General features: G+C 38.3%; 1 long non-coding RNA gene across 1 annotated transcript; it reads right to left on the bottom strand.

The window, feature by feature from the left end:
• Nucleotides 1-2,046: 2,046 nt before the first annotated feature.
• Nucleotides 2,047-10,842, bottom strand: LOC138896471 (uncharacterized). The gene is made up of 2 exons (XR_011409646.1): nt 9,776-10,842; nt 2,047-3,208 (listed from the first exon to the last, which is right to left on the bottom strand). It is a non-coding gene; the product is annotated as an uncharacterized lncRNA (long non-coding RNA).
• Nucleotides 10,843-11,926: the final 1,084 nt, after the last annotated feature.

The raw sequence follows: 11,926 nt of genomic DNA on the forward strand, positions 1-11,926 counted from the left end.
GATAGATTTTTGGTTAATTAGGCCTTTAAGCACAAATCCGGCTAAAAAGGCCCAAAGTGGATGGCTCATTCCCTCAGCCCACATATCCCATCAGATATAACACCCTAGAACTAACCCTAGAGAGAGGACCGAGGCAGCTGCACATACACATAGATAGAGAAAGAGAGAGGGGACGAATGAGAAACAAAAGTCTGGAAAGAAAACTCCAAAACGCGGCAATTCAATACCATAAATACACCATAGCTTCTCATGTTGAATCACTCCAAAACCCCATCAAACTTGCTAAACATCAGTCGAAAACCACTGATCCATCAAGTGTTCCGACAAGTTTCGAGGTCGTCATAGGTAGTAGTCTGAGGTTTCCGGGCAGGTTCGAGGTCCCATCGAGGTTGTCGTCGTCCAAGGTTCCTGATCTTATAACATTTTCAAATTCGGTCTACGGTTACGATTCATTCTTATATCAAGCTCTGTTCGACAGACTTTCGATTTGGGTTTCCGTACTTTCACACTTGGAGGTTTGCTGATTATATAAGAGGTCAATTTACTCTCTTCTCTCTTTATTTTAATATCGTGCTTGTGAATCGAAATGTGATGCTGGCCTTTCTCTTGTTTTGTTTGTTGTGGATCAAAATATGTGCTCTATTTTATCTTTTTCATTTTTATGATTTCAATCTTGATTGTTGCGGGAATTTTCTGATCTTTGATCTAAGCTAACTTCAAATTGATATTTCGTTGGATAATCGCTATAACTTTGGTGATTCTCGTTGAAATTTCTAGTCATAAAGTATTTACTCATGCCCATGAGTAGTGTATCTGGTAGTATGATTTTCTCTTTTTCCTTCCAAATAACTTCTTAATCCCCCTTTAAATACCGCCGATCTATATTCTCGTTAGTTTTCGTACAAGTTTGACTTTGTCATTTTCTATTATTCTTTTGGTTCAAAAACGTTAGTTGGCCATGATTTTGAGTAATTTCCATTACTTCTTTATAGTTTATTGATTTCTTTAAGTAACAAAAAATATTTGTTTAAAAGAGATTTTCTCAGAGTCGCCACTTGGCATATTATCTCGGTGTGCTAAATCACCATTTAAAAGCAATTTTTCCCTTAAAAACATATTTGACTCTAAACCGGTTTGCACCAGAGATTTCAAGTAAGGGGTTCATTTGACTAGGGGAGAAGGTGTTAGGCATTTTTCGAGTCCCGTAACTAGTACGGTTGCATAAATGATCAAGTTGGTTTTTAAGAATATTCTAATTAAGGTAAACACACATAAAAAGGAAAAAAAAAATACAAAGGAGGTTCGAGGTTGTCTCCACCTAAAAAAAGAAAAGAGAAGAAAAGAAAAATAAAATATTAAAAATCCTATATAAAACTATACTATGCTTCCTCCACAAGCTCGTCACGGCCTCCAGAATGTTTACAAAGTTCTTCGGGGCATTCCCCGGATAAATTAGTTAACTAAAGGGACAACCTCTCGCCTCAACAAAAACTATAATATAAACGCCCTAAAGGTTTGCCTACCCAATGTGATCGGCCTAAATATGCTACTAGCGATAAAAGAAATAACGAAACAAAAACACTTAAACTTAAAGAAATCAATAAACTATAAAGAAGTAATGGAAATTACTCAAAATCATGGCCAACTAACGTTTTTGAACCAAAAGAATAATAGAAAATGACAAAGGCAAACTTGTACCAAAACTAACGAGAATATAGATCGACAGTATTTAAAGGGGGCTTAAGAAGTTATTTGGAAGGAAAAAGAGAAAATCATACTACCAGATACACTACTCATGAGCATGAGCAAATACTTTATGACTAGAAATTTCAACGTGAATCACCAAAGTTATAGCGATTATCCAACGAAATATCAATTTGAAGCTAGCTTAGATCAAAGATCAGAAAATTCCCGCAACAATCAAGATTGAAGAATTGCAATCATAAAAATGAAAAAGATAAAACATAGCACATATTTCGATCCACAACAAACAAACAAGAGAAAGGCCAGCATCACATTTCGATTCACAAGCACGATATTAAAATAAAGAGAGAAGAGAGTAAATTGACCTCTTATATAATCAGCAAACCTCCAAATGTGAAAGTATGGAAACCCAAATCGAAAGTCTGTCGAACAGAGCTTGATATAAGAATGAATCGTAACCGTAGACCGAATCTGAAAATGTTCTAAGATCGGGAACCTTGGACGACGACAACCTCGATGGGACCTCGAACCTGCCCGGAAAACTCAGACTACTACCTACGACGACCTCGAAACTCGCCGGAATACTTGATGGATCAGTGGTTTTTGACTGATTTTTAGCGAGTTTGATGGGGTTTTGGAGTGATTCAAGAGGAGAACAATGGTACTTTAGGTGAAGTTTCAACTAGGTTTTCTACATGCCGAAGCTATGGTGTATTTATAGTATTGAATTGCTGCGTTTTTCAGTTTTGGAGTTTTCTTTTCAGACTTTTGTTTCTCGTTCGTCCCCTCTCTCTTTCTCTATCTATGTGTATGTGCAGCTGCCTCGGTCCTCTCTCTAGGGTTAGTTCTAGGGTGTTATATCTGATGGGATATGTGGGCTGAGGGAATGGGCCATCCACTTTGGGCCTTTTTAGCCGGATTTGTGCTTAAAATGGGCCTAATTAACCAAAAATCTATCCACCCCACATCAACTCTTGCCTATTAAATAAAAAACAAAGATAAAATACTACCAAAATATTAACTAGCCCTACTTAAGTAGAAATAACTATTAAAATAAAACTAACCGTTAAAACAAAACTATTTTTGACATTTTTCAAATATCATACTAAAAATAAAAAATAGGATTAGATTAAAATCATAACAAAATTAAAATAATATTTTTACCAAAAATACTAATATTCATGAAAAAGATATGTAATGAGGTAAAAAATACAGAGTGAAACTATTTTTTTGTGTTTTCGAATTTTATGTTCTACTATTAGATTAAAAGTAAAAAATAGGCTAACAATAAGCAACGTAATTGATTTATGACCCGACGCTTATTCAAAACGAAACAAAGATTGACAGAAGATTTATCCGAGCCCTGGTATTTGAGCTGCCTACATATCCTTGGCTATACAGGAATCAAGCCACGTGTAGTTCAAAAGTGAGAAGAGTGATGGAGTATACCGAGGTGGAGAGCCGATTGAGGCGCCGTCGAGGTTCCGGTCCGCGGTTCTTGCCACTACATCAAAAATAAAAGGAAAAATTACATCAAAAATAAAAAAAAAAATACAAGATCCTATCTACTTCTTGTCTCGAATCTTCCTAGAATATCCACTTGATCCTTTAATCATTAAACTGAAAATTTAACCCCATTCTTCAAGTGGGCATCCTGCTGACTTGAGTCTGAAGAAAAATGGAAGTTGACCCTATTCTTCATGCGTGCACCCTGCTGCTTGCACTTGAAATAAATGTGAACTTGCGGTAGACTCGAGCTTGCAAACCTTGTCCTTCATGCGGCTCGTGCTACTTCTCATTTGACTTGAAAAAAACTGGAGGTTAACCCTATTCTTCAGGCGGGATCCTGCTGCCTCTAACTTGAACTTGAAAACTGAAAGTTGACCCTGTTCTTCAGGCGGGATCCTGATGCCTCTTTGACTTGAACTTGTAAACTGAAAATTGACGTTGTTCTTCAGGCAGGCTCCTGATGCTTCTATACCTTGAACTTGAAAATTGAAAGTTGACATGTTCTTCAGGCGGGCTCCTGATACTTCCTTGACTTGAAAATTGAAAGTTGACCCTGTTTTTCAAGCGGGCTCCTGATGCCTCTTGAACTTGAAAATCGAAAGTTGACCCTATTCTTCAGGCGGGCTCCTGATGCCTCTAATTCGAACTCTAAGTGAATTCTGAAATGACTTCCCTCATTCTCCAGGTGGGCGCCTGCTAATGACTTGAAACTTAAAATGAATTCCCTCATTCTCCAGATGGGCGCCTGCTAATGCCTTGAACTTGAATTGAATTTCCTCATTCTCCAGGTGGGCGCCTAGTAATTATTTGAAACTTAAAATAAATTTTCTCATTCTCCAGGTGGGTGCCTGCTAATGCCTTGAACTTGAAATAAATTCTCTCATTCTCCAGGTGGGCGCCTGATGACTTAAAACTTAAAATAAATTCCCTCATTTTCCAGGTGGGAGCCTGATGACTTAAAACATGAAATGAATTCCCTCATTCTTTAGGTGGGTGCCTGATGACTTAAAACTTAAAATAAATTCCCTCGTTCTACAGGTGGGCTCCTGATGACTTAACTTCAAATGAATTCCCTCGTTCTCCAGATGGGTGCCTGATGACTTAAAACTTGAAATGAATTCCCTCGTTCTCCAGGTGGGCGCCTGATGACTTAAAACTTGAAATAAATTCCCTCGTTCTTCAGGTGGGGGCCGGATGACTTAAAACTTGAAATGAATTCCCTCGCTCTCCAGGTGGGCGCCTGATAACTTAAAACTTGAAATGAATTCCCTCGTTCTCTAGGTGGGCGGCTGATGACTTAAAACTTGAAATAAATTCCCTCATTCTCCAAGTGGGCTTTTGATGACTTAAAACTTGAAATAAATTCCCTCATTCTCCAGGTGGGCGCCTGATGACTTAAAACTTGAAATAAATTCCCTCGTTCTCCAGGTGGGCGCGTCATGACTTAAAACTTAAAATAAATTCCCTCATTCTCCAGGTGGGCGCCTGATGACTTTAAAATTGAAATAAATTTCCTCGTTCTCCAGGTGGGCGCCTGCCAATGACTTGAACCTAAAATTGATTTCTGAAATATTTCCCTTCATTTTTCAAGTGGGTGTCTGCAATTAAAACAACACAACAAACAAAATTTTCTGCCCCAGTTTGCACTAGGAAGATTTGTAAGTTGTTAGCAAAACTGTAAAACACCTATGCTATTGATGCAATGATGAGAGTAAAACTAAAGACTCGACTAGTATGTGCGTCTCCTATTAGTAAAACCAAGAAAATTTGACTTGCAAATGCGTCTGCTAAAAATAAAACCTGAATGACCCAAACTAGGAAGTACGTCTCCTAAAAGAATAACCTGAAAGATCCAGATTAGGAAGTGAGTCTACTAGGGGTGAACTTAAATTACTCAAACTAGGAAGTGCGTCTCCTAGGGATGAACTTAAATGACTCACACTAGGAAGTGCGTCTCCTAAGGGTGAAGCCTTTAACATAAAATTAGGAAGTGCACCTCCTAAAGAAATAGAATCTGAAAAACCCAAACTAGGAAGTGCATCTCCTATATTTGAGGTTGAGCTTGAGGAAAACTATAAACTGAGCTTGACTAAACTAAAAATTGACCATATTTTCCAGGCGGGACCCCTGAACTCAAAAAACTAAAGATTAAAACTTAAGGAAACTAACAATTGACCCTATTCTCCAGGCGGGACCCCTGAACTTAAGAAAAACTATAAATTCTTCCAACTAGGGAGAATGTCTAGGAGGTATGATCTTCTCAACTAGGTAAAAACCTTCTCAAACAACCTTTGTGCTCCCAAAATTTGGGCACGATACCTGAAAAATTCCAACTTCCAATCTTTGATTTGGACATAGTCTTCGTCCCTGTTTCAAGCAAAGAAGACTTGTGAGTTTAAAACATAGTGGTTGGTTTGTGGCCTTGATCTTGAGGGTGATTGCTCCTACACTTGCCATGATAACTTTGATTTCAACTTGGAAGACCTTGATTGTTATTGGCTAACCACTTTCTCTATCACCCTTATCACAGAAAATACCTATGATCCGTTCAAGCCCAAATCCTCTATCTGTTGCATTGTACCCATGAATTGACATTTACCGAACCTTTGCATTTCACATGAATCCCAAAGCACTTCAATTGTTATCAACTCAGTACGAATGCCACTTTTCCCTGACTTATGCCACTTTGATGTGCTAGTCACACTTCGCTTTGTGCAATTGGAAAGCTGGTAGCAAATTTTGAAGTCATTTCTCACTTGTTCTGACAGAGCAGACTCAAAAAGAGGACTTAAACAAAGCAAGAAGAACAAAGTAAAGGGACAATGGAAAGATATGACATTTAACAAAAGAATTACAAAGTAGAAAGTTTTCTGATGTAACACCAACTCTAATGATCATGACGTGCATCTTGGAATAAGTGGCATGATCTGTCAAGCAAGTCTAATCTTCCATTCTTGTCATACCTCTAAGCTGTGAAACTATGTTTCAATGCTCCAATTGTCCTATCTAATTCACGATCCTCAGTCGACTTGTAGTGCCCTGAAGGGTTTTTACTATCAAACCTCTCTCATTTTGTTCTTTCTCTCAACTCACCGTCTCCTTATGGTGCCCGTGAGGGTTTTCACCGATAAGACTCTCTCATTTTCTTCTTTTCTTCTTATTTCCTCTGATTCTGCAGATGACAAAGCATTAACCATGGTAAAAATATCATATGCTCCTGGCATGTCTAACTCGGCACTCTCAAAGATCATATGGGAGGTCTTTTTTGGACTTTAATGTGACTTTTGGACAAGATTAGAAAGAAAGAAAGAAAGGCATGAAGGCTCAAATTCAAACTAAGATAAAATGGATAATTTATTTACAACTTTTGGAATGTATTTTAAAACTTTGCCCCGGTTTATAAAACAAGAGAATTTGAACCTCTTCCTTTTTTTTATATGGAATTTCTACGAAAATTGCCCCGCTCTTGACTTCGTGGGATTATGAAACAAACCTATGGGGATACAAACTTCTTCTTCTTTTTTTCTTTTTTTCTTTTTTATGACTTTAACTTGATTCCAAAAGAGGGAAAGTCAAAGAGATCAGCACAGGCTCAAAAGGGTACCGAAGGGTATAAAGTGTTTGGGTAGTTGAAAGAGGGCCTCCCAATCTCTGAAAATGCCAAGTACGACACATGCAACTTGAGGATGAAAAATGAAGATCATGCACAACATTTCTTTTGTAGCATCGGTATTTATATCCCAGATATGCCTTCCATCTTTCTTTAGTGTCATGTCAAGTACAGAACTCTCATTGGGTGATTTCTTCTTCACAATGAATACCCTCCGTCAGTTTGGGACAAACTCCCTTGGCTTTATCTTGTAACCTGAGATGCACTTGAACTCAAAGTTGCTTGCTTCAAAAATTCTAGGACGCACTCTCTTATACCAAATCCTTGTCGTCCTATTAACTTCCCAAACTATCTGCCCAGTTTCATACAATTCGGGATTTAAATGATCTCAAAATATTCAAATCTTTACTTCTTTCCCTCAAATGTCCCTATCATCTTCAAAATTTGTTTCATTGCTTCCTGATTAGACTAATTTTCAAGACGAGGCGGAGAATTCCGCGTGCAAATCATGTCACTAGAGTCAGCATGAAAAAAACTATAAAAGGAAAAGAGAACTAAACAAAAACTAACTAGAAATAACAGAAAACATGAGATTGCATTAGACAGACGGTGAAAGGGTTTGAAAAACAAAACAAGCAAAATAGACATGGGTTACAACCTTGGAACGATCCTAGATAACACTAGACGAGTTACTATAACTAAACGAACTAGGAAAAATATGAGGAAGAAGGGTTTGAGCCACAAGACAATATCCGGATTACGACCCTGAAATAACCCGGACAAACAGAAATGACAACAAAATCAACCACCAAAACTCCTCCCTAGCTAGCCAAGAAAGGAGTGTCTTTCCAATTACCAAGCTCGACATCTTAGCCACTAAGTCACACATCGACATTACCAGAACCTTCACAAGTCTCGATCACATTGACCTTAGCAAATAGCTTTTGGGTCCCTTTTGCCAACTCGTTCTTAAGATCAACTTCTGGAACCGAGACTGATAGCGCTGAAAACTTTGCGGTAAGTGGCCCTCCAAGGAATTCAGAAGATTTCTCACATTCCTTTTCAACACAAATTATGCCACCATATGTGTCTCATTATGAACAAGCAAAGGACCAAGCGTAGATTATTTTACTTTATTATAACATTTAAAAATACAAAAATAGTTTCACTGGGCCCTACTTGCTTCATTTACAAAAATGATGGGAAAGTGCAATATCTTTTTGATTTTTTTTTGGTCTTTTCTTGAAAAAGTTGTGAAAGAAAAATATAACTGGGCCCTACTTGCTTCATTTTCAACCTTATTTCCCAAACATCATTCCGCCAAATGACCTTTCTACCCTCAAAGATGTTGCATGTATCACATAGGGATGGTTGAATGTCCTTTTGGGCCATGGGCCCACTTGACACAATTTGGACAAGCTTCCTATGAAGGAACACGGTACCTAGGACCGAGCCCTACTAAGTCACAATGATATGATGCAAATAAGCATGACCTTTGACCTGAGTTTTGGAGTTCACTAGAAAAGGCAGTCCGGGGGAGCGTATGGTCGATGGTGACTGCTCAAGCTTTCCACCCACTCCATACGTCTGACGGCCCCCCTCCTAAAATAAAGGTGACTCAACAAAGTATTCGTGTACGCGACGCGTACTACGAGACTTGTTGCAGAAAGAATTGAACGGGTAATGAAAATGATGACAGTTATAAAGCAGTAACACATAAAGGAAAAACTGTAAACACGTAAACAACTAGCAAATAATAAAACGACATAAACAAAAATAAATAAATAAAAACAAATAAACCAAATAAAACATAAAAAACTCAACAGAATATTTTAAAAAGCCAACAAGATCAAGTACCAGCTCGAACCTGCAACTTCCCATTAGAGTCGCCAAAGCTGTCACACCCCTTTTTTCACCTTAACAAACCCTCTTAAAAGAATAAAAAGATTTAAAAACTCAAAATGGTTTTCAAATTCGAAAGTGACAAAAGATTGTGTTTCAAAAGATTTTTCAGAGTCGCCACCTGACATTTAGTTTCGGTGTGCCAGGTCACCATTTTTTTTTAAAAACAATTTTTCTTCAAAACACATTTAGACTCTAAAGCATAGTCTGCACCAGAAATTCTAGATAATGGGGTTCATTTGACCCGGGGAGAAGGTGTTAGGCATTCCTCAAGTTCCGTAACGAGTACGATTGCATACTTGATCCGGTTGACTTTAAAGAATACTCAGATTGAGGTAAAAACACACACAGAAAAATAAACACAAAAGAGGCCCGAGGTCGTCCCCACCTATATGAAAGAAAATTACACGAAAAGAAAATTAAAGTAATAAATTAACCTATACTATGCTTACTCTGCGATGTCCGTCACGGCCTTCAATTACATTCACTACGGGGTATACCCCGGATAAAAATATATACAAAATCCACGAGGCATTCCCATGAGTATAAACTAAAAGGAACAACCTCTCACCTCGAATAAAAATAAAATAAAAGAAAAACAACCCTAAAGTTTGCCTACCCGAATGTAACCGGCTTAAACATGCTACTAGAGATAATAAAATAAATAAAGCAAATAAAACAGAACTAACTAAACCATGCTGGAAATCTTTTGACTTTTTATTTTAGGTATTTGACCAAGCCCAATTTTTAAAGCATGTGAGAAATAGTTAATTACTAATGGGCTCAATCTTTCAGCTCCACAATCCAACTATTTTCTTTGTACCTAATTCGTATGGATTCAGTATCATTAAAATAGTTTTGCAAAGCAATTTAACCAAATAACTTTTTTCTAAATCAATCCACTATTCTCACCACTTCAACGTGTTAAGCTAATAACGAAAAGAACAAAAATTAATACATTCATCACATTAAAGATAAGTGAGGCAAAGAAACACAAAAGACAAACATGTATAATGATAAAAAATGGAATAGGAAAAGTAAAGAAATGACCTCAAAGTAGCTGGTGTAGAGCCATAAAATTGGAACACGAATCAAATTTGGGACCTCATCCGGAAACCACGAACGGAAGTCCTCGACAGACCCGATTTGGAAGTGCTTTCCCGGCGTTGCTGGATTGAGATTTTTAGCAGTTTACCGCTGATTTTGCTGCTTAGAGGAGAAGTGACGAGCAAAAGTTTGGGACGGCGGAGCCGGAAAAACCATCCGACATGAGCTTCGCAAACGGATTAAGCATAAAAAAACGACAGTAAGGTTCCAATATGTGGAAATATCAGAACAAAGACTCCGTTCGAGATTGAAACTGCAGCGGCGACGGAATTAGTAACAGCAGAAGCGTCGGAGGAGGAGGAAGCGTAGGCGGCGGAGACGGAGATGGGGTGGTGCGGTGGCTGGGTCTTGGAAGATAGGGTGGCTGATCCTTTTTTTTTTCTTTAAGGTTCATGGGAGATGTCGCTTTTATTTTGGTTTGGGGGAATTAATATTGGCCATAGGATTAAAGTCAAATAGAGGGCCAAGATTAAAAGGTGATGGGCTGGGTTAACTTGTGCGGGTCAGGGAATAAGCTGATGGGTCGTGGGGTTTGGATTTAGAAAAATTGGGTTGGGTCTATGTCTTTTGGGTTTAAATTTGGGCTAAGAAGACTAAATAATATAATGTTTTTATAAAAATATAAAAATCACTCTTAATTAATTAAAATAAACTACTAAAATAAAACTAAACATTAAAAGTGAAACTATTTTTGTATTTTCAAATGTTATAATAAAGTAAAATAAATTACGCTTGGTCTGATTCATGTGGAGCATGATACGTAGGCAACCTACATCGGGTTCGATCGAATCATTTTAGAAATTATTTGAAAAAAAAAAAAAAGAAAAAAAAAAAGAAAAAAATAGATGAAGTTGTGGGATGTGAAAAATGAGAGGAAACTGCGGGATGCAAGAAAAGTGCGATAATCAAAAAGAAAAGAGAGGGAAGAAATGAGCAAATCAAGGAGCGCAAGAGAGGAAACGAAGAAGAAAAGGGCAATGAGAGTAAAATTGGGATGATGCCATATGACCTTCGTAACCTTGGAGTAATTTTAGAACCGATAACTGTGACTATGTGCATTGCACATAATGTGAGATTATCTTATGTTAAATGCCCTAACGCTAACGTGATGACTTCATTTTGTTCCTCTTTGTTATCTTCATTATTGAGAAGGGTGGTTGGTGTGTGGTTCTTAAACTGGTAACTCTTTCCTACAACATAAAGTCGAAAGGCAATGACAGACGACAACAGAGTTGAGTTAGTGGATATTGGTACACGAAAGCAGTTGGTTGAACAGGACATTGGGTTGGTTGAAGAGGCAAGGATGTTGAGACAACACATGGCGGACATTTATCAGGCTTGGATGACAGGGAAGGCCCCACCCCCGCCACCACCTAGCTTCCTAGATGCTACCCTTACCCAAGCTCCGGTAATAGTGTCAAATGATCCACCATATTTTCCAAATTTTCCCACTTATCACAGCTTTCCTAACCTTTCTAGTAGCTCCATCGTTCGTCCTCCAACTACCTTTCCCAAAAATAGCCCTTCTAATGTTGTTGAGCCCCGCCAATGACAAGTCCTAGTGGGCGTTCCTGCTCAACGCTTTCAGCCTCAACATCGACCCCATGAATATCTCCGTACTCCAGATAATCCTCCTCGATGCTACTTCTCTCCAATAAATCCCCAAAGTCATACCTCACATTTCCACTACTCTATCCATAATGCACTGCCATATGCTCCACATCCACAGGACTCACATTGGCCTACACCACTTCCACAAATATTTTACCCGCTTCCTCATGCGTATCAACCACTACCCTGAATCTAGGGCCTGCGGACGCTAACAGGACTACCTTGGGTCTCCTAACTGTGAAGTCTACAGCCAACCTCTCGATCAGCCACTACCAGCTACAAAATCTGCACAGGAAGTGCAGAGTGCAGTATTAGTACAACCGACACCATGTATTGGTAAGTGCCTAGCCTAACCTCGACGAAGGAGTGGCGAGGCTACGTCGGGACACTCACAATAAAATCTTCATACAGTGAATAGTAAAGGCAGAAAAGAAGGAAGAATAAAGTAAAAACAGTAACTTGCAAGAAATAAATATGGTACCC

This window comes from Nicotiana tomentosiformis, chromosome 7 (genome assembly GCF_000390325.3).
Source record: "Nicotiana tomentosiformis chromosome 7, ASM39032v3, whole genome shotgun sequence".
NCBI classification, from domain to species: domain Eukaryota; kingdom Viridiplantae; phylum Streptophyta; class Magnoliopsida; order Solanales; family Solanaceae; genus Nicotiana; species Nicotiana tomentosiformis.